This window comes from Periplaneta americana, chromosome 7 (assembly GCF_040183065.1).
Source record: "Periplaneta americana isolate PAMFEO1 chromosome 7, P.americana_PAMFEO1_priV1, whole genome shotgun sequence".
Lineage (NCBI taxonomy): Eukaryota > Metazoa > Arthropoda > Insecta > Blattodea > Blattidae > Periplaneta > Periplaneta americana.
The window spans coordinates 5,831,212-5,856,172 of NC_091123.1; the positions used below are offsets into that span (position 1 = coordinate 5,831,212).

Consider the following 24,961-nt stretch of genomic DNA (forward strand, 5'->3'; position numbering starts at 1 on the left):
GTCCAATTGTGAGTTAATTTTCTTATAAAATTTTGGAAATTTAGAGCCCGCATTTTCTGATATTATTATAGTAATATACGTTACAAGAGCGGTATGTTGACGTTTTCATGTTCGAGGAAAAGATTGAAAAAGCGAAACGTAGTTGAGCTTTTTTAATTTTCGAGAACATGAAAACAAACATACCGCTCGTGTATCGTACATTATTTTGTGCGAAGATCGTTTATTACGTACCTGAAAGACGAATTTCTAATTAGTTGCAATGAAATCTCCATGTTGGTTTCTGTTTAATGACGGCAACTTTAGAAAACAAAAATATCTATACTCCAGCTGTGATATACGTCTGTCTTTTTTTCCCCCCAGTTCTATAAATGCGAACTTAAAACAAACGGTAAGGTTATGTAATGATTTATTTTTCATTTTAATATTTTACCAATATTATTTATATAACATATTGCAGTAATAACATCGGTATCTGGAATCTCGTTCATTTTTTCACGGCTTCCTTAATGTTACTTGTATCAGGAATGCAATAAGTTTCGTGGGGTAGTAGACTTTACTTAATTTTTGCAATATTTAAAAACAATAATTAACATTGCAATTTAAGTGAAATTGCAGTGGTAAGTTTGGAATTTATAACTATTACTATGTTAAACGTCTCTAAAAATAATATGTTAAAAGCCTAAAGCAGTAAAATGAATGTCGCGCTTAAGCGGTAAGAAGAGGGAAATTGTTATGTGTGTTACGTTGGGAATACTGAATGTGGTATCTCACACTTACCGCGTATTGGTTCTGTGCGGAAAACAAACAAATACGCACGATCTCGCACAAAATAATTTTGTGGTCGTTCACGTACATATACCCTTAAAATGGGCAGAAGTAATAGCTATTGTAAGAAACGTAAATTTCGTGGTAATCAGTACACTGAGAAGAATAATGAAGAACATACCCCTCAAACTCACGCTAATCCACATGGAGAAAAAGAACTCTGCACTTCAGTTCCTCCAAGAGAATATCACGGCGGAAGAAAGGGGAACCGCCACTGTCAGTTCCTAAACCAGGGCTTCATCCAATGAAGGTTATGTATGCATTTGGTTGTACTAGAAAGGTATATTGTATTAAGAATTTCTTCCTACCGGTGATATTATCAGTTTGGTCGTCTGAAGGTAGCCATTGAAGAGAAAAGACAGGAACTGACAAACAATGGTGGAGACGTCTTTCAGCATGACAACGCCACATCATGTACTTCTACTGCAACCCGTCAAAATGTGCGGAATTTCGACTAGGATGTGTTACCCCACTCGCCCTACTCTCCAGACATTGCCCCTTCCGACTTTTATCCATTCAGATCCCTGTAGAATTTCCTTAATGGAGAACGCATCACTTCTTGGAGGACTGCAGACTCAACATGGAACAGTTCATTAACCAGAAAACCGCTAGGTTTTGGGAAAATGGAATTTATAAGCTTTCAGGGAAATGGCAATATACTGTCGATAAAAATGGTTCATCGATTAGGGAAAACACGGAAATTTTACTTGAAGCATGTAAAGCGGTAGGTTTGGAAGTAAATCCCGGAAAGACAAAGTATATGATTATGTCTCGTGACCAGAATATTGTACGAAATGGAAACATAAAAATTGGAGCTTTATCCTTCGAAGAGGTGGAAAAATTCAAATATCTTGGAGCAACAGTAACAAATATAAATGAGACTCGGGAGGAAATTAAACGCAGAATAAATATGGGAAATGCCTGTTATTATTCGGTTGAGAAGCTTTTGTCATCTAGTGTGCTGTCAAAAAATCTGAAAGTTAGTATTTATAAAACAGTTATATTACCGGTTGTTCTGTATGGTTGTGAAACTTGGACTCTCACTTTGAGAGAGGAACAGAGATTAAGAGTATTTGAGAATAAGGTTCTTATAAAAATATCTGTGGCTAAGAGGGATGAAGTTACAAGAGAATGGAGAAAGTTACACAACGCAGAACTGCACGCATTGTATTCTTCGCCTGATATAATTAGGAGCATTAAATCCAGACGTTTGAGATGGGCAGGACATGTAGCACGTATGGGCGAATTCAGAAATGCATACAGAGTGTTTGTTGGGAGACAGGAGGGAAAAGATCTTTGGGGAGGCCGAGACGTAGATGGGAAGATAATATTAAAATGGATTTGAGGGAGGTGGGAATATGACGGTAGAGACTGGATTAACCTTGCACAAGATAGGGACCGATGGCGGGCTTATGTGAGGGCGGCAATGAACCTGCGGGTTCTTTAAAAGCCATTTGTAAGTAATAATGGTTCATACCGTACAAAATAAAGTTCGTTTCTGCCTTCTTTGCTATGAATGACCTTGTGTTTCGTGATTTGTAAATAAATTCCATATCGTACCCGAGATTGTTCGGCAACTTCTCTGTCGTAGATGTAGTGGGGTGTGCAGTGTTTTCAGGCGTTGTTAGTGGTTGAAACGTGACGAAGAAGCGAACTAATTTATAACACAACCTCAAAATTAGGAACAAAAAAGATGTGGACTGCGTGCAGATGTTGTTGGCTTTAAAGCTTAAGGGGTGACGGGTGAAATTTTGGTCATCGTCAGTCAAAAATCTCATTTTCGTTTTCTTGAAAAAATGAATGAACAATATCTTATTTGCATGTTGAGCAAGTTTCAATGCAAGTTTTTTTAGTATGCGGCACTCGAAAGCAGTAAATTTATGAAATATACAAATGGTTGCACTCTTGAATTTCAATTTCATTGAAATTTTACACTCACTTTTCTTCACACTTTTTTTTTCAGCACATTTCTTCAGGTTCGAAGTGTCAAGATTCTTACAATTTTGATACCAGGAACATGAAATTTTTACTCTATGTTCTATACACTATGGTTAACCCTGAAATTGACAATGTATCCTATAGGATACAACAGGTTAATAGGCTATAAGCTACAATTTTAATAGAATAGAAAGAAATTGGTAAGAAAATTAAAATTTCACAATACTATCATATTGAACAAAATATAAAATATGGACATTGCGATAGTTGTTTTCTTTACGGTCCGACAAGGTTTAATAAACTAGTGTGAGAAATGAAGTTTTTGCCAATTTAAGGGTTAACAAATTACTGGATGGATTTTATGATTAAATGAATATTTTTTCAAATATAAAAATGAAATATTTACAGCAAATACCTTACTATAATAATACCGGACAGCTAGCAGTTTTGCGTGCGAACGACGCTGGTGCTGCTACCTACCTGCCGGTGTGGCGATACTCGCGAAACAAGCTGTAATCAACTGCAATGTATATTGTTGCTGGGCTAGTTAATAGTTTTATTAATTAGTGCTGTGTTAAAATGTCAGGGTATATGTGTGCTGTTTATAATTGTGACAATTTCAGCATTAGAAATTGCTCCAAATCGTACTTTCGATTTCCGACAGTTCATAAAACATGAGTCAACAAAATTCGTTATTAGGCCTAATGCCTTTGTCTCGGTGTTGATAGAACAATAAAAATTAGCTTTTTTTATTTAGGCCTAATAAATGAATAGAAGTTAAAATATATTGGAAATTTTAAGGTTTTAGCAAATTAAGTTTTATTGTTGTCTACATGCCTTTACTAATAATTATTACAAGCATCAGAATACTACCATTTTTATTTTTGCAGTTGTGAGCAATGGGTATATAAAGCATTATTGTAAATACATTCCTAATGTCAGAACTGATTTTGTCTCAGTAAAGCAAAGAAAAAATATTAACAATTAATAATTACGGAAAATAATATGAAGTATGCAATATTCTCATAATATGCAGCTCTGATATAAGGTAATAATTTTACATTAAATGATACGATGAAAGAGAAATGGAACGGAGAAAAATTCTCTCCGGCACCGGGATTTGAACCCGGGTGTTCAGCTCTACGTGCTGATGCTTTATCTACTAAGCCACACCGGATACCCACCCCGGCACCGGACAGAATCGTCTCATATTAAGTTCCAACTCTTGGGTTCCCTCTAGTGGCCGCCCTCTGCACTACGTCATAAATGTCTATGAACGTAGGACTGAAGTCCACACATGTGCTGAGGTGCACTCGTTATGAGTGACTAGTTGGCCGGGATCCGACGAAATAAGCGCCGTCTTAAATCACGAAGTGATTTACGCATATCATATATATTATTTTAATGTACCGAAGTACATATGATATTTCCATGCAGATATTTTGCGTCATCATACGATGAAAGAGTAATGGAACGGAGAAAAATTCTCTCCGGCGCTGGGATTTGAACCCGGGTTTTCAGCTCTACGTGCTGATGCTTTATCCACTAAGCCACACCGGTTACCCACCCCGAAGTCGGATATGCGTAAATCACTTCGTGATTTAAGACGGCGCTTATTTCGTCGGATCCCGGCCAACTAGTCACTGATAACGAGTGCACCTCAGCACATGTGTGGACTTCGGTCCTAGGTTCATAGACATCTATGACGTAGTGCAGAGGGCGGCCACTAGAGGGAACCCAAGAGTTGGAACTTAATCTGAGACGATTCTGTCAGACGCCGGGGGTGGGTATCCGGTGTGGCTTAGTGAATAAAGCATCAGCACGTAGAGCTGAAAACCCGGGTTCAAATCCCGGCGCCGAAGAGAATTTTTCTCCGTTCCATTACTCTTTCATCGTATGATGACGCAGAATATCTGCATGGAAATATCATAATTACTTCGATACATTAAAATAATATATTATATTTACATTAAATACTATTCAACATTTCTTAAGTGTTTCATATATAATTCCACATTAGTAACTCACGTTTTAAACAATAGTCCGAATCCCGCTATGTTAATATTTGTATATGTGGACGTAATTCCATCCCGGTCCGCTAGATGTCAGGTCCGCGATATTTCGCACTCACGCCAATGCTACTAGTATACAGCTGTCCGGTATTATTATACTGGGTGTTCATTTCAAAGTGTGTGATGACGTCACTGTTATGAGTCAGCGATTTGAAGCGAGTTTCAGCTTTTATGTCAGAGAAGTTGCCTATTAATCAAGGCGTTCAATCTGAACTTGAGAACGTGTACGGTATAACTTGAATGTCGTAGCAACAGATGGCGGTCTGTAAAGTCTGTGTGCTACCATAACCTCTTTCGAACTGTGTTTTGCGCGGGCAAGTCGTACGCAGGGTATTTGTTATCATCGATTGCGTACGGCAACATTCCACAACACAAATCAAAATGCTCCGTGTCCATGTTGACCGCCCAAGTTAACAAATACGTAAGTAATCGTCTTAACCCTCTCCCCATATCCCGACAGTAAGAAAAAAACTCACTTCAGTACGTGTTTCCAAACAGTTCACATTCTTGCCACTACTGGCGTTACCGTACGTATCGGTAAGTAATCTTCAGAATGAACGCCGTACTTGCTAGGCAACTTCTCTGCCTCTTAGTTTATACACTTTTGCGGAAGTGTAGGAAGATTGAATTCTCTAGGCTCATCGGCTAGCCACATGACGACATACAGCGAGCCATGACACATTTTGAACTGAACAGCCAGGAGTAAGGTATTTGTTTATAGTGGCAATGGAAAATTTCTATTTTTAGATATAGAGTGATTATACAATTTTTCCTCCTTTTGTAGTAAAGAACTGGTCTTGTGGAGTTGTGCTAAGGATTTTTACAGTCTCTTAAAATTTAATCGCCCTACGTAGTGTTTGAGCACGCGAACCTTGAATCTAAACGGCAAAAAGCCGAGTGTTATACCAGTATGAACGATACCCAGCTTGTTTCTTGATATGTAGAGGCAGTGATTGTGAGCGTAATGGTATTTGACTCACCGGGTGATAAGGAGACATTGTGCCGTCCAAGAGACCGAAGTCGTGTACAGTTATCGCTAACATAGGAAATGTGGTCAGATATGCATGGCGGGCGAAACGCTTTCGTGACAGTTGTATGCCCTGACAAGTTTTCGTACAAGCCCAGACATGGGCCTCACAGCTTGTAATGTCACACAATTAAGTATTGTTGCTACCAAATAAATTTAACGGAAACAACTTTATTAACAATTGATAATGTGCCCAAGTTCTCCAGCGTACATCCTTGTGTAATGAACAATTGTATTTTATTAAGAGCCTCTACAATTAATTTAAATTAATTGATAAAATCTGTCACAACGATGTCACATTCTTTCTAATTATCGCGTTTTACCCCGGCCGTCGTGAAGTTCCGGCCTTATTTCGTTGACAGTTCAGCTTGTATGACGTCACACGAGATGTGCTTCTGGTAAACATAGAAGCATGGGAGTTTGTATTATGATAATGTGATTGTGATTTAAAAGCAAGCATTAAGCGGTTTCACAGTATTTTAAAATGACTATTAAACTTTTACTACGTCACACTACTTTTGACCAATAAAACGGTACGAAAGGACGTCTTTCAACCAATCATGGCTGCTTATCGCACAATTTTATCGCGTCCCTCGCATTTGTTTAATTTTATTGCGTCCCTAGCATTTGTTTATTTTTATCACTACCCTAGCATTTGTTTCTTTGTTTGCCAACATTTCAAACTGCGCTGGTCTGGACGTCAAAAAAAAAAAAAAAAAAAAAAAAAAACAGAAAATTACAAACCACTCCAGTCGATGCACAGCACTTTCAAATATGACTCGCATTGGCATTCAAGAACAAGAATTAATAAAAATCACTGATCATACCTATGCATCTTCTGAAATCCGATTTACAAATGAATGAAGAGCACCATTCGGAAATCCTGAATAAGTTGAATACACCATGTAGGCCTAAATCAACGAGTTCCACTTCTATTATGCACACGTCCAATATAACATCAATTGAACCACCAACCACATTCAAATTTGAAAATTGTACAGTCAATAATTATTCCTTTTAAAATTATTCATTCGGAAATTCTGAATAAGTTGAATACACCATGTACGCCTAAATCAACGAGTTCCACTTCTATTACGCACACGTCCAATATAACATCAATTGAACCACCAACCACATTCAAATTTGAAAATTGTACATTCAATAACTATTCCTTTTAAAATTATTCATGTTTATTTTTTATGTCATTGTCGTTAATTAAAACTTTTCTAACACTTGTGTATATTAGTTAGGTTATGTTATAGCTTCTGCTATGATATTATGGATAGTCACGTATCAGAGATTGTTTAATATTAAGATTTATTGAAAATCATCTGTCAAGTCACGTTGATTACTGGGATTCGGATAATTGAGGTGGAATGTTGCATTTTAATAAAAATAAAACTGAATCAACAAAGTCTTCTTGACTAGTAACATTGCCATCGTGTATAATAGATCGAGAACTTCTCGACGAGAAGGCATTGCTCACTACTGCCATCTAGCATGCATCTAGCGTAATATTTGTAATGTTGAGATGGTACAATAATACATTTGAAGACAGTTGTATTTTCGTAAGTCAATTAATATTTTATTGTATTGGAGTACTTCCTTACTTCTAATCTTTATATACTTTCTTCTAATCGTGTAATAGTCAATTAAATCCCACTCGAGTTTTGATTTTCTCTAGATAAATCAAAACCTCTAGTGAGATTACTGTTGAAAATAATTAATGTGAATCATTCATGAAACATTATATTTTTGTGTTGCAACGTTTGTACTGGAGTCGCATTGTTGTTTGAGACTAGGTGGTTTGTTGTTACGAACGCAGCAAACATTTTTAGGTTATGAGAACGATTTGAACTTTTATAACATTATCAGAGACCGGAAGTTTAGGCATTATGAATCATTAAAATAGGCAGGCAAAAAGACATCATAAATAGCTAAAATAGGCAGGCAAAAAGGCATCATAAATAGCTAAAATAAGGCAATAAAAGACAATTACAAAAACCTTGCACTAGACCCACAATCTTGCACTTTCCACAAAGGGATTTCGGCAGCAGGAAAAGCTTTACATAAGTCCAATGCAAATTGAGATTTTCGACTCGATGTTGCAATTACTGTTGGAAGCAAAGAAATCTTCTTCCCAGTAGCCTTGGAAAGTGCATTTTTGTGTTTGGTTGAACTGATATGTTAACGTCTCAATGAAAACTAAAAGAAAAATAACCGTTAAAAATAACGTTAGGCCCGCACTCATTGTTGCCTTGTCAAATAAACACAAGCGATAATTAAAACGCTTACTGTTATACATTTCTGCACGGCAGCACTCATTGTTGCAAAGAGAATATGAACTGACTGAAAGACAATAATATACATTCGGTGAAGTCACTTTCATTGTAGCGGTTATAGAAATAAATTAAAATCTACCTGTTGGCAATTTTTAATAATAAATTAATAAATAATAGATAAATAATCAAATAAAGGCAAAAAAGCATATATTTTGTAAATTAGGCACTTATATTAAAAAGGGCAGAAAAAGGCAACATAAAACTGTGACGTTTCAATCACAAAGGTATAATTCGTACAGATTTACTTTCAAAACTAGCCGTACCCGTGCGCTCCGCTGCACCTGTTAGAAATAAATATAAAGTAATTACATAATTAAAATAAGACATTTGATCCAGGGAACATTCGTGTTTGATAGAAGGATAAATCGTTTAATATGTTACTTAATTTAAATTGTATTTAAATAATTAAAATGCGATCATTTTGGTCCAGAGAGCACTCAGAAGTTACTGTAATAACATTATAGCATTATGTCCATCTAGAGAAACTACACTTTCCAATGGTGAAATAATAATTAATTATACAAATCGGTTAATTTAGCTTTCGATATTACTTAATACAAACACAGAAACATTCTCTGTAGGCCATGTTTCATAGATTTCGATTGTTGTTGTCCAAGGCCCCTTATAGACGTAGTCATTTGTTTTCATTTCATTACACCGCCTTAGATGGCATTGTATTTTAATTTTAAAACTCATTTATCTCATTAAATATAAGTCCTATCAAACTTTTTCAAAGAATAAAACTTATCGGAAACCATTTTTAAATAAATGTTTGTTATGTAACATATTTCACAAAAATCAATAATAAGCGAGATATTTCGATTTATTTAATTCAGGCTCCCTTATAACTCCCCTTTTAAATAATGTACTTTGAATGTCATATAGCCTAAAATCTAAGTTACAGCGAACGTAATTTATATTCCAGTTTTCATATAAATCGGTTCAGCCATTATCGCGTGAAAAGGTAACAAATAACCAGACAGACAGACAGACAGACAGACATACATACATACAAACAAAAATTTCAAAAAAGCGATTTTCGGTTTCAGGGTGGTTAATTATATATGTTAAGACCAATTATTTTTGGAAAATCGAAAATTACCAGAAAAATTTCGGCTACAGATTTATTATTAGTATAGATTAAGATAGATTTAACACTTTTAAAAAGACATTGTGCCAAAGTTCCGGTCACTGAACATTATACATTCAGTTACCATAAATTATTTTTATTAGTGATACAGGTAGTGATACAGTGTTAGTTGGGAGGTCGGAGGGAAAAAGACCTTTGGGGAGGCCGAGACGTAGATGGGAAGATAATATTAAAATGGATTTGAGGGAGGTGGGATATGATGGTAGAGACTGGATTAATCTTGCTCAGGATAGGGACCAATGGTGGGCTTATGTGAGGGCGGCAATGAACTTCCGGGTTCCTTAAAAGCTAGTAAGTAAGTAAGTGATACAGGTAGGCTTGCCAACTTTCTTAAGTAAACATTAGGGACACAATCGTTATTGACAATTTTATTGCACTAATTATTTCCACCTATCAATAGAACCGCCTCGATTCATATGTAAAAAAATAACAAAAAAATTACCAAAACCATCACAAAACAAGTTGAAAAACAAAATAAATTCCTTGTAAAAGAAATGTTAACTCGTTGGAAACTACTAACCTGTCGGCCTGGGTAGCGTAGTCGGTATAGCGCTGACCGTCTGTGCTCGAGGTTGCGGATTCGATCCCGACCCAGGTCGATGGCGTTTAGGCGTGTTTAAATGCGACAGGCTCATGTCAGTAGACATGCGGGACATAATTCCGGCACACCGGCGACGCTGATATAACCTCTGCAGTTGCGAACGTCGTTAAATAAATCATAATTTAATTTTTTTAACTAACGTAACTTAACACAACCTGAACTAACCCGAACTAATTTAACCTTGTACACAAAAGATTTCAGCCACACTTCTCGAAAAACACTGAGACGTTTACATGATTTATCACCAGGGCTATCAGATCTTATCACACTTGAGGGGCTACGAAGTCTTTGTTCCTGTCCTCGTTGATATCTACAGAGTGAATCAAGTCTGGAACCATATAAATAACTGATTTTCGATTACTATAGGTGTTACCAGTATTTTTAAGACCAAATGCTCTACCAGTGACACATTCCATTCTAGCCCTCAGCTATCTCAAAAGCCGCCATTTTGAATGCAACTTTGAAATTTTAAATCGAAAGGGAGTCATGTAGGTACTCAAGATGATGTGAAATTTTCTGAGAAAAACAATGGTGCAATCCGTTTTGAGATATCTCTAATCGTTTGCAAGTCATAATGACACAAACATTATTTACTGCATCTACAGATATTTTGTGCGAGATCGTGCGTATTTGCTTGTTTTCCGCACAGAACCAATACGCGGTAAGTGTGAAATACTACATTTAGTATTCTCAACGTAACACATATAACAATTTCCCTCTTCTTACCGCTTAAGCGCGACATTCATTTTACTGCTTTAAGCTTTTAACATATTATTTTTAGAGACGTTTAACATAGTAATAATTATAAATTGGAAACTTACCACTGCAATTTTACCTAAATTGCAATGTTAATTATTGTTTTTAAATATTTGCAAAAATTAAGTAAAGTCTACTACTCCACGAAACTTATTGCATTCCTGATACAAGTAACATTAAGGAAGCCGTAAAAAAATCAACAAGATTCCAGATGCCGATGTTATTACTGCAATATGTTATATAAATAATATTGTTAAAATATTAAAATGAAAAATAAATCATTACATAACCTTACCGTTTGTTTTAAGTTCGCATTTATAGACTGGGGGGGGGGGAAGACAGACGTATATCACGGCCTGCTGGAGTATAGTAAACACAGAAAACATTTTATAGCAACAATGTTGAAGAAAGATATTTTGGTTTTCCGAAGTTGCTGTCATTAAACAGAAACCAACATGGAGATTTCATTGCAACTAATTAGAAATTCGTCTTTCAAGTATGTAATAAACGATCTTCGCACAAAATAATGTACGATACACGAGCGGTATGTTTGTTTTCATGTTCTCGGAAATTAAAAAAGCTCAACTACGTTTCGCTTTTTCAATCTTTTCCTCGAACATGAAAACGTCAACATACCGCTCTTGTGACGTATATTACTATTGTAACATGGTACAGTACTAAGGAGGCTTTGGAGAAGGTATTTTTATGCAATTCTGGTAATTAACTTTTCCTGCTATACTGTTTGGTTGACCTGTGACAGTTCCAATGCATTGCTGTGATTATCTGAATCTTTCCTGTAATAAATTTCTTGATTTTCGTGATGGCATTATCGAAAGGGGAAAGAATTGATATCATTCTTCATTCTGGTAGGTTAAGCCACAGAAATGTTGCAGCAGACTGGACGAACAGTTCCCTGGACATTGGATTGGTCGACGTGAACCAGTAGAATGGCCGGCCAGGTCTCCAGTTTTAACATCCCTTGATTTTTTTTTTCTTTTGGGGTTACATAGAGAGCTTGATATATGAAGAGAAAATTGAGAATATGTAATACGTATTCCTGTAGTTACGCAAGTATTTTCTATGAAATTTGTCACTTAGGCCCATTTTAAAACAATATATCACGACTTTAAAGTGTTTTTTCCAAATTATGTTTGTTTTCTGAGCAGTTAATGAAGATTATTTTAGTATCACGGAATTAGGAAACCACTATCACGGAATTTGGATCCCTGTCACAGATTTAGGAGCCATTGTATAACAGATGATAACTTGTGAAACTGTTGACACTGAATGTTGTAAAAACTGTAGCTAAAGGTCCAAATAACGTCATTTAGGTGTTATTTGAAAATTTTTAGTACAATTTTGGCATAAATATAGACTTTATTAAATATTCACGAAATTAGACAACCTTGCCCTACAGAGGAGATAGTGTTTTCTACAATTAACTGATTTCCCAAGTAGAATCCCTGTAATTTAAATTGTTTCACATCGTACCGTTTCAAATCAATTTGAATACGCTCTGTATTGAAGGGGGAAAGAACCTGGCCACCCTACGCCATTATCCCCTGGCTCAGTTTCCTCATGAGTGATGCTTTATTGATGTCACTTATGAGGTTCCAACCAGCATACCGTATTGAATACGATTTCCACATTCCCAATTTTCATGCAATTTTCGATAGCCTACGTATTGAAAACGATTGGAATACGGAAGCTGAAATTTCGAAAGTAGTTTTGTTGGCTAACATGACATCGACATGTTAGCGTGTTGGTCATCCTGTTGGCCTTGGCTATAAATAACGTTGGCGCATGAAAACTTTATATTCTCGTAGAATAGTAATAATGACTTTTAGAAAAACACAAAATAGCTATTATGTGTTGCAACACGACTTTCCAACATACAATATTGCGCTCGCTCTTGATAAAACAGATGACAGATCAAACAAATAACGATCTGAATACTCCATGAAAACGCAGTAACTGATAAGATAAGATGAATTTCTGCGAAACGATTATGAAATGTAGAAAGTATATTCTGCCATATTAATTACACAGATTCTTCTCCTCGTTTCCATAGCAGCACAATACAGACAAATGAGTGAGAATTCTTCCTTCGCCCATTACAAAGACGGAGCCTGCGTTACCAACCATGAACTGATTTGCAAAGAGGACCAAATTTGTGGATATTGATCTAAGGCAGGGGTGAACAAAACTGTACCTGCTACCTACATCTACACATCTTCAGTCTATTAAGAGATAAAGATGTTCGGTTATATGTCACTGATGAGCATGGGAGACAGGAAGGTAGTTTCTACAACTCTTTAATCTCGGCACTACAAGAAGGCAATGTAAACTACCAGAAAAAAGTAATGGGCCGCTTGAATATTCCAAGTCTCAGATACAAGACACTGCGCATGCTTACAGACCTAAAGCACAGATACACAAGCTATAGCTAACGGAGTTATTGAAACTCATATTTTGAGTGTCGTAACCCGTTCTCAAACGCATTGAAGAGATACGAAGAAAATATATCGTTAATTTTAGGGGGTTGTTCTTTGAGATATTTTAAACAAAAACGTTTAATATCATTTTGCTCGTTTTTCTTCCTTTTCGAGATAAAAACTGTTTTATGTTAAACATTTCATAGCGTGTTTTGGGAACACTATTGAATTAATTCCCAATATGCTCAGTGAATTTAAGAGAGCAGTGTATTATGATAATAAATTATTGAAAGAATTTTAGTTTCGTCCTTCAAATGTGCAGAAATATGACCCCCGAAAAAAAAACGTAACATTTTAAAATCCCTTCTCCGAACGAAAAGTTACATTTGTTCAGATCAAATTTCTCCACATTTAAAAGACAAAACTAAGATGCTTTTAATCATTTATTATCATAATACACTGCTCTCTTAAATTGACTGAGCATATTGGGAATTGACTCAATAGCTTTCCCAAAACGCGCTATCAAATGTTTTAGCCTACATAAAATCATTTTTTTCTCGAAAAGGAAGCAAAAGGAGCAACATTGTATGAAACTTTTTTGTTTAAAATACTTCAAGGAATAACCCTTTGCTCTGTATAAATCCTACAGTAAATTCGAAGTGTGGACCTTGACATGCCGCGCAGAAGTGAAGCTTTCTGTCTCGTCACAGTAGCTCATGTGGGTCAAACATCCGGGTGTCATGCGGAGGAGAGCGGGTTCGAGCCTCACCCCAGTATTTTTTTTTTTATTTAGTGAATAATGTTAAAATGGAGTATTACAAAGTCTTGGGGCCGATGTTTCAATTTGTTTAACAAGAGGTTGAATAATAATTATTGCCCAACTCCTATGGATTATTATTAAGCTGTTCCCACGAGAAAAAAAAAAACTATTAATTGGAAGATGGGCGGCCGGGTAGCTCAGTTGGTAGAGCAGCTGGCTACGGACTGGAAGGTCTGGGGTTCGATCCCAGGTGGTGACAGGATTTTTTCTCGTTACCAAACTTTCAGAACGGCCTCGAGGTTCACTCAGCCTCCTATAAAATTGAGTACCGGGTCTTTCCCGGGGGTAAAAGGCGGTCAGAGCGTGGTGCCGACCACACCACCTCATTCTAGTGCCGAGGTCATGGAAAGCATGGGGCTCTACCTCCATGCCCCCCAAGTGCCTTCATGGCATGTTACGGGGATACCTTTACCTTTTACCTTTATTAATTGGAAGATAGTTTGTCTTCCTCAAACAAAATGAAGATACACAAACACAATACAGACAAAATGTTCTCTGAAACTTAATTTTAACGTTATTTCGATCGCAAACTAATCTGACCAGCTTAAGTTAGTTTATGTCTACTCGTACACTGGGTTGTAAAAGAAATGCCGAGTCGAAGTCGCTATCGATTTGAAATATTATCGTGTTACGAGGACTTCGCTTAGAAAACAATAGAAATAGAGATACGCAGAAGGCATTGCATATAAACTCTATTATTGCTCTGTTACCATTACATCTTTCAGCTTGTTCGTGTACGTCTTCAATAAACTATATACTGGCCTGAATTTTCTGAAGAGTTTTTATTCCATACAAAGGAGAAATGTATAGTTAAATGTTTCAATTATATTCAATTTTCAGTTCTATATCTGCATCTATAATAAAATTATGTATTTATATTTATAATAAAACTGATACATTTTTTGTTAATACAATATGAAACGTAACTGGCCGTATACAGGGTGTTTAAAAAATAGGGGGCATAATTTCAGGTATGTATTTCCCACATGTAGACAATCAAAATAGTTCATTACAACATGTGTCCGAAAATGCTTCATTTCCGAGTTATGGCCTTCACAACATTGAAATTCACCGGAATGTTTTTCTTTCCGCAGGTCGTTGTCATTACAGAAGATGTTCAAAATGTCCACCTCCTGCTTGAATACAGACCTCACATCGATGTCTCATTGACCTGCGAACACGATCCCAAACTCCAGGAGTATTGCGTATGTCCTCAGAACATGCCACAATTCGATTCCGAAGGGATTCCAAATCAGGCACCGGAGACGAATAAACCAATGATTTTAAATGGCCCCACAAGTAGAAATCGAGAGGGTTCAGATCAGGTGAGCGTGGAGGCCAAGCAATTGGGCCACCTCTACCTATCCATCGATCAGGAAACCTTCGATCCAAGTACCGGCGAGCCGTACGACTGACGTGTGCAGGAGCGCCCTCATGCAAGAAGTCAATGTTTTGACGATTGATCAGTGGAGTGTCTTCTAAAACATGAGGTATGGTGTTTTCCAGGAAGTTTGTGTACGCCTGCCCCGTAAGTCTGTTTAAAAGTACATGGGGTCCAACTAATCGATCACCAATGATATCGGCCCACATGTTGAGGGAGAACCGCACCTGGTGATGAGATATAACAGTTGCATGTGGGTTTTCATACGCCCATATATGCTGATTGTGGAAATTTGTTATGCCATCTCGTGTGAACTGTGCTTCATCTGTAAATAATACTAAGGCAGGAAAGTTCGGATTTACACCACACTGCTGCAAGAACCACTGACAGAACCTAACTCGTTCGTGCAGGGTAATCTGCTGGTGACAGGGCCTGTACACGTTGCAAATGATAAGGATACAATTGATACTCTTTCAACAGTCTCCAGACAGTCGTATGAGGAACATTGACTTGCAACGCTACCCTTCGTGTGCTGAGAGGAGTCATGTTCACAGCCTCCAGAATCTCCTCCTGTACTTCTGGAGTTGTAGATCTTGGTCGTCCCCTTCTCAAACCAGGAGAGTTAAATTTTCCATACTCGCACAGACGGTAATGGAGACGTACAAATGTCTTTCGATCTGGTCATTGTCGCTGTGGGTACCTCTCCTGGTACAAACGACGAGCCAGCGCAGCATTGCCGTCCGCCTTACCGTACATGAAGTGTATCTCTGCCAGCATACATGTCGCACAGTCTAACGCCTACACAACACTGAATGTAACCTTCGCCTCGGAATGAACTGTCAGAGTGCCCTCGTAATGTCTCCTTTGACGGCAACGACCTGCGGAAAGAAAAACGTTCCGGTGAATTTCAATGTTGTGAAGGCCATAACTCGGAAATGAAGCATTTCCGGACACATGTTGTAATGAACTATTTTGATTGTCTACATGTGGGGAATACATACCTGAAATTATGCCCCGTATTTTTGAAACACCCTGTATATCGATTGTAACAATGACAGCATCCATGCATAATAAGGAAGGCTGTGGAATACCATATAAACTGCAGTTTCACTATTTTCGTGTAGTATTCTTATTAATGTTGTAAAATAAAAGTATATGAACAATTTAAAATCAATTCACATTAAATAATAACGTGAATATATTATGTGCTTAAAAAACAAATTTCAGAAAAAATAGCTTTCCATCTCGCCTTGTTTGCTTAAGTCCTCGGAAAACGATATAATTTCGTAAAGGCATTTCTTTTGCAGTCACATGGACTTGTCTAATAATGCCTCCATTTTTCGTCTCTTTGATTTCTTGCGCTCTTCTCAGTTTCCTAGGAAGTTCCTCTGCTGTTACTCAGAACAATATATTGGTGTTCGACAAGGTCTATTTGTATTTAACACATTAAAAAAAAACAGTATAATAATAAATTACTGTTAACTGAAACTTTCCTAAGAGTTCGATTACTTTCAGTCCATTTTTTAAACATTATAAACTGTCGTTAATATTCCTTATAATGACATATCAGTGCCACCGGTGTAGCTCACAAGCAAACGTTCTGATGGGGGCAGATAAAAAAGGTTAAATTTTTTTCTTCCACCGTATTAATAATGTCAAACGAAGTGCTTATACAAAATTTTGGCCACTTGACCGCAATTACGAGGCCGTCCAGAAAGTGATTTTCCCTCGGGCCGTTTATATAAAAAAGCACAATTGCATAGAAATATTTATTGAAACAGATAAAGCAATTGTTGCGCTATTTGTCAACATATCCCCCACTGGAACTGAGACATTTGTCATACCACGGGATCAATTTTTGTGTCGTAGAAGTCAGCCGCCTCAGATCGGAACCAGCGTTTGACTGCGTCTGCACCTCTCTCTGTCGATTCCATGATACGAGAAATGTCTCAATTCCGATGGAAAATATTTGAAAAATAGCTCAACAATTGTTGTGTCCGTTCCAATAAATTTGTCCAATGAAATTGTGTTTTTTTTTTCTGTTAATAGCCCCTGGCGAACTTATTTTTCACGGCCTTCGTAATTGCGGTCGAGTGGCCAAAATTTGTATAAGCACTTCTTTTGACACTATTAACATGGTGGAAGAAAAAAATTAACTTTTTTTATTTGCCCCCATCAGAACGTTTGCTTGTCAGTCGGCTTATGCGCTTGCCTGCCGATCCGGAGTTACACAGGCTGCAAATTCTGCAATTCCATGTTCATAACAAATTATGAACATATTGTTGTTAATATTCATAATAAATAAAATCAATTCCATTTTTATTTTATTTAATGTGTGGTTCACATTACGCAACCAATTAGGTAAAAGCAGTATCATTACCTAACTAGTTGCGTAATAGAAATATCATTACCTAAATAGTTGCGTAATGAATGTGTTTACAACATTTTTATGAGTGATGTAAAGTCCACATTACATAAAGTGGATAAAACAATATACGCGATGCCATATCTTCAAAAGTCTAGTCTTCGCCATAATGGGGCAAAGGCAAAAGAAATCGAAGTACTCGAAGAAAACTGCCACATCACCTGTCCTTAAAAAATCTGACGGGTGAGAAGTCGGAGGTTTTGCTACAGATACAGAATTATTACGGAAGTGACAAAAAGTCTCACTCTCGTCTGGTATAGAGTGCAGCCAGTTAAGTCCGCGATCAAGCTGTCAAACCCCTGCTAACTGCACGGCAGAGCGATTAAAGACGGAAATGCTGACGGGGCCGATCGCAGAAGAAGTGAAAGAGGGGCGAGAAGACAAGGGAAAGGGTGCGAAAGAAATAGAGATTAGGTGGGAGATGAAGGCAACAGACTCAATACGACGCAGGCGGATATGATTTCAGAGTTGAACACAACTTAAACTACCTACACCGTGTCCCAGAAGTCATGGTGGGGTTTCAGAGGATTATATTTATGTGATTTTAATGAATAAAGGTAGAAATGTAATATTGGTGCCAGATGAAAATAAAACTCTCACAGTTTTTCGTCTGTAAGTTTGAGGCACTGAAAGAAACAAAAGACGGTAGCCTAATAATCGAATAAATGCAATAAGTGTCATTGTTACAATTTAATTATACAAGATGGATGTTCAAAGAAAGTGTAATGTATTTTGTGGCTGGCAAAATTTGTTGTTGTTTTCTAATGCCAGGCATTTGACAATAAAGTCATATGACCTCTTGCACTCCAATATTTTTCAAAGATATTGTCATGGTTAGCCACTGAAGCACAGATTTTAAGGTGTTCCGAATCCATTTCTTGCTTTGAGTTGCACAATGGGCAGTTAGGGGACTGATATATTCCAATTCTATGCAGGTGTCTGGCCAAACAATCATGGCCTGTTGCCAATCTAAATGCAGCTACAGACGATTTGCGTGGTAAATCGCGAATCAACTGTGGATTATGATGCAGAGAGTTCCATTTTTTCCCTTGAGATTGTGTTATCAAATTTTTTTGTTGAAATCTAAGTATGTAGATTTAATAAATCTTTTCACAGAGTAATACGTAGATTTAGTAACAGGTCTGTAAGTAGAAGTGCTGCCCTTCTTTGCTAAATCATCCGCATTCTCGTTTCCTAGGATTCCACAATGGGATGGTATCCATTGGAATACTATTCTTTTATTGAATGATATTGAGAGAGCATTTTAGTTATTTCTGCTGTTTGAGATGAAGGTGTGTGTTTAGAGACTAATCAAACGAGAATAACATTCGTCGTTGGGATAGGCAGTTAAAAGAGACTGGAAGCCTATTGGAGAAAAAGTGCACTGGAAGACCATCGACAAATGACGAAACGTAGACGCCATCCGAAGAGCATTTGTTCTGAGTCCAAAGAAATCAGTTCATAAAATAATGTGGCCGATAATTAGGACTTCCGAAAACAGTTCACTGAAGTATGTAAACATTATCTTCTCCTACATAATTTCCACATTATTCTTGGAACACCAATCTTCAAATTTTTTATATTCCACTTCATATCTTACGCGCGATTCAGATGGTACGAAAGATTTAATAATTTGCAGCATTTTGAATATCTGAATCCTCGTGTGAACTCACTTTAACAATGTTTGTTTATTTCTCCTAGTACTGCTGTTCTACTGTTATAAACAAAAACCTGTCGTGCTCAAAACTAATAAAACAAACATAAACGAATCGCCTCTCGCAGGAAGAAACTGTCATATTCGTCCGTTTTCACTAAAATGGATAGGGACTTTATAATCAACCTGTATTTGAAGACTGTTTTCTTTCAAAACAACGCCAATCCTTGTCTAAAAGTTACTGTTATTGTGCACGTCACTTGTAAACTCACTCAGTCCGTAGACCGGTGCATAAAAAAACTAGTCCAGCCTTTTCATAAAAAATGGACTGAACGTGTTTTGGGATCACATCTTTGAATTATATTTATATAATAAAAATACGATCACTTTGATCCAGGGAGCATACATTTTGGTGCAAGATAATTCCTTTAACATGTTTCTTAATTGCTATTGCAACCAAATAAAATACGATCATTTGGTCCAGAGAGCATCCTAATTTATTTAACAGGTTTCTAAATTAGTCTTCAATACATTCTTCAATAAATCACTCCAAACCAATATCACTATAGCCTGGACTGTGTACGAATACTGTATATTTTTTTTGTGTTGGCCTCATTGTGCTTCATTGTTTATGTAAATAAAAACAAATTAAAATTAACATGATCCCTAAACATTACTTTAGTTCACACCTGTGGAGTAATGGTCAGCGCGTCTGGCCGCGAAACCAGGTGGCCCGGGTTCGAATCCCGGTCGGGGAAAGTTACCTCGTTGAGGCTTTTTTTCCCGGGGTTTTCCCTCAACCCAATATGAGCAAATGCTGGGTAACTTTCGGTGCTGGACCCTGGACTCATTTCACCGGAATTATTACCTTCATTTCATTCAGACACTAAATAACCTAGATGTTGATACAGCGACGTAAAATAACCCAATAAAATAAAAAATAAAAACTTTAAGAAATTAATGAAACAAATATGTTAGTATGTAATAAAAAATTTGTACCTTACGGAATAATTAATATTTAATATGTAACAAGTATATTTTTGTAAAGTTATTCCATCTCACACTTTCATTTGATCATGAAAATAGCACAACACAAACCAGACATCAGTCCCATTTGTGGTGTGGGAGGATATCGAAGTTTCAATGGAAGTAACATTCTTACCTGTCCAAAAGTCTCGATTTCAACAGCAATATTGCAATGATGTTACTGCAGATAAGTAGCATGATGCTGGCATTCACCGTATCTGTAAAGTATTAAAACTTGTGCTCAAAATCCACGTAAAACCCAAATTTAAATAGCTTTAATTTAGAGCTAATGCTTTTATCAATAGTCGGTGAACACAAAAGAACTTTACACTTTTAAATTCATGCAGATATTTAAAATCTGCACGAATTTAAAACTGAAACCTCGACTAGTCAATACACTATCTCTCACAAAACACCAATAATACAATATTGGTAGGCTATCTTTGAAGGTTCGCCAAACTTGAACCGAACATATTGCCTATAATGCACGATGTTAATAGGCCTATACACCTACATGACTTATTCATATTTTGATTTTTAGAAAGATAGTAAACTGTACAGAACATTGGATGTTGCATGTTTTAGCACATTTTCTTGTCCTATTATGCATATTTCAGACCCTATCTGTGCATATAATTTCCTTTTCCTTTATTAACCGCACAATAGTAGACTGAAACAGCTTACCTGCGGCAATCTTTCAGGGTGGTCCTCTTAAAATCAATACTTTTAAGGAAAAGTTGAGAAGATTAGACTGAAAATGTAATTGGAGGTGCAGTGTAATTATTTAAGTTGTGTCATGTAAATAATTGAGTTGATATAATATAATTAAGTTCATATGTAATTAATTAAGATATCTAATTTAGTTGATATGTAAATAAATTAGGGTGATATGTAATTAAGATGATATATAATTAAGTTGGTATGTAATTAATTAATGTGACATGTAATTATTTAAATTGGTAATAGTTGGGTGAAAAAGAAGTACTTATAAGTTAGATTTACTTTTGCTTATCGCAGGCGTTATTATAGAATAGTTTTTATTTATAGTCCTAGGTTTATTGCATCTAATATTTATAGATTTACGTTTATTTTATTTTATTTCAGTTACGTTTATTTTATTTTATTTCTATAATTGTAATTTATTGTATATTATACAGGGACATCATTTTATTTTTACTTCAATTTTTATTGTACCTGAGTTTTTGAATGTACTTCACTCCCACCCCTTCTATTAAGGAAGTTCCAACTCCACACAGAACCAAGACCGCAGATAGTAAGCAGTACTGAGTTACTGAATATAGTACGTTCCAGAAATATGTTCGCGTTTTCCAGTGACGAAAGAGCTTTCAATATTGAATCATATTTTCGCACAGGTACTGTCCGTTTGCCTACGTCGCATCCCGATTTCCCCCACCTGCTTCTGCTCGCCCCTCTGTAATAGCTGGGCTGTCTTAGCTCTTTTCTGAAAATATTAATTTCTCTTAGGAATTGGAAGTTTACGTAATATTATACAGCTGTTTAATTTAACTTAAATAAAAGGGCCTCGTTAAGTAATTAACTGTCACGTGATTCCTCCCTTTCTACAATCCTGCGGCATAACCACTTGGACGGACAGTAGATAGCATGTCTGAGTAATTTTATATTTTCGGGTCGGGCAGAAGTGAAGATTGAATTTACAGTACGTAGAGTAGGTACAGAATTATTTCAACATGAGTTACTAGTACGAAGGACGAAACTGGCAATTGGAATTAGATGCAATAGTCTATAGTGCGATAATATGCACAAAAAAACTGAAGCCTGTATCGAAATGAACGGTTACCATTTTCAAAATTGTGTTTAAATATTCATATTATGATTATTTTTCAATGTAACTTGTTTCTCTATATTGTACACTAATGTGCTGTAGACAGTATACACTGCATAATGAATACGTTCGCATGGATAACTCACTTCGTGAGTAAAAACACTTATTCTTAATACAGTACTGTACTTTGATTAAAGAAAAACCTAATGAAAATTATCAAACTCAAAATCGCGATATTTCCTAGTTTACGTAAATGGATGAACTACTTTTCTTCCCTCCTATACCTAGTAGAGTGATTTGTATTTTACGCCAGTATCATCGAACTCCAGTCTTGGAGGGGGGAGCAAGCGGTGTTTCCAGTTCTCTAAAGGTATAGACAGGTTAATATTAAAAATGTTATTAAAAATAAAATGATGTCCCTGTATATCACTGCCACCGGGTGTATACCCAATTGTAGTGTTAATAAATGCATACATACATATATATAAAACCTGGTGCTAGCTATGATGAACCCTGTACAAAGAACCAGACTTGTAGGAAATGTGGGATGTCTGTGAATTGTGTACAACCCTTTGGGAGTTATTCTGTCAATTGGACGGATCAGAAGTCAATAACTGTAAGTCATCACATGGAGGAAAAGAGAAAATGAGGGTTTTATTCAGGGTTTAAGCTATAAAATAAATAAGGCACAATGTTTTCAGAAAAAAAAAAGTTATGTAATTTGTTTCTTGGAGTTTTATTACTTTCAATCCATCTTATCACACTCTAGATATACTTATGTAAGTAAATCATTATACGTAGGTAAGTTTAGAATGAATTACTACTGAATTTACATCACATTAAGGGGTAAGGTACAGCTTACAGCAGTAAAATTTTTGGAAATATTGAACTTTTTTTTCTCCATTACTATATCTTGTACAATAATGAAAATTGGTATGTGTAAAACACTGTCCTTCTGCTATATGAAAAAAATATTTTTACGGTTTAAATTTTTTTTTTTTTTGCGAACGAAAAATAATATTTATTACATTACTCTATATGCTTCTGCACTCAAAAGTCAGAGTTATTACATTCACTGCTCAGACATTATCAGTAAACAATGAAGCTAATGAATTTTTCGTACTGAATACGTCGCTATTGTACAAAACGTTTTTCGTATACTGTGGGAAATATATTACAATTTCTTACGCTTGTGGAATGTTGCCTTCTTGGGTCTATGATCTTCCATGGAGCAGATTCCCCGTTTCTCCAGATATTCCTCTATCTTCGGGTTATCCGTGCTCTCAACTGCCACAGAACGCCAGAGTTTCTGGAACTCATCGTCCACAGGCAGAGCTGCTGTCTTGTTTGTGAAGAACACAATCTTCTTCTTGTCAATTGGTCGCGAGATGTATAATGATCTCATTCTGCAAAGCCTTGAGGGTTTTATTACAATGGGGCAAAGATTCCTGAACGTCTTCCAACAGAATTCCTTCAAGACTCTTCAAGTCTTGTCGCGTCAACAAACGCAGTTGATTCCGGTAGTAGGTATACATTATATTTTTTAATTCAAAATGGTGGCAGTTCACTGTGCAGTGATGAAGCGTTTCCCTCATAACTCATAAACTTGTTAACTTTTTCATGTTCTCTCTCTTTTATTTTATTGCTGAAACTCATGTTTACAATATCATGCTCTTTCAACTACATTCCTTAATAAACAATATTTTTTTTTTATTTTGTGTTAGATATTTGACCATTTTTTAAAATGAATTTATTTTTTATCAGACAATCTATCAAAGGTAGAGAAGTGACTTTGCATCATATTGTAGACATGACATGCATAAATACACACAAAAAATTTCATCACAGAATGTTGGATACTTTTTGAGTTATGGAGGAAACACTTCATCACTGCACAGTGAACTTCGAATTTTGAAAAAAAAAATAAATAATTTTTTTTAATCGTAAAAACATGTTTATCACATAGCACAAGGACAGTGTTTTACACATACTAATTTTCATTATTGTACAAGAAACAGTAATGGAGGAAAAAAAATTTTGAATATTTCCAAAATTTTACTCCTTTAAGCTGTACCAAACCCTTAAATCCAGCAACGTAAATTCCTACTCCATTTGAGAAGTGTAAAATTCTTTTGTGTTCACTCTATATTAAACTAGGTCATCTGTTTCTATGGATCTCAAGACTGGTGTTCCTAGTCATTCCACTAATGCCTCAGTTGTCCCTAGTCTGAACCGAGGACTGTGGTAAGGTTAGTCACAGATGTCCCCCTACATCTGGTACCACTACAGTAAACAAATATCAAACCCATTATGTAGCTCCTTTGTTTTTCCTCCAAAGGATTCACACTAATTAAATTACACTCTGTTTTCTGTAGCCTACAGCACCTTTTTGGCAAATTTGTTACTGCCTGATTCTCTTTAATTCTGAGCTGTCAGCTGTTGCATATTTTTATTTCCTGAGAAGTTGAATGCTTTCAGAAAAGCAACTACTATAATCAGAGCCTGATTTACAATTTCAGAGATCCGGGGTTTAATTTTGTGTATAAGGCCCCTTCTTTTCATATATGATATGATATTTATTATATTATAGATCACAGACAAAGTACATACAAGTAATCAATTGAACCCTTACATTACACACTTTATAATAATTTTTTACACAAAAATATAGTATTATTTCAATACAATTTCTACAATTTACATAT

The 24,961-nt window shown here is 36.2% G+C and overlaps 1 protein-coding gene across 12 annotated transcripts in view; it reads right to left on the reverse strand.

Annotated features, from left to right (window-relative positions):
- rdgB (retinal degeneration B) overlaps window positions 1-24,961 on the reverse strand; it is a 426,224-nt gene that overhangs the window by 395,641 nt on the left and 5,622 nt on the right. For 11 of the 12 annotated variants that reach the window (XR_011332907.1, XR_011332905.1, XR_011332904.1 and 8 more), the window contains exon 2: window positions 20,589-20,670. The gene's annotated coding sequence lies outside the window, so the exon portion shown is untranslated. Of the gene's footprint in view, window positions 1-9,874; window positions 10,132-20,588; window positions 20,671-24,961 lie in introns of those variants that run through there. The other variant, XM_069830169.1, reaches the window with a different exon arrangement.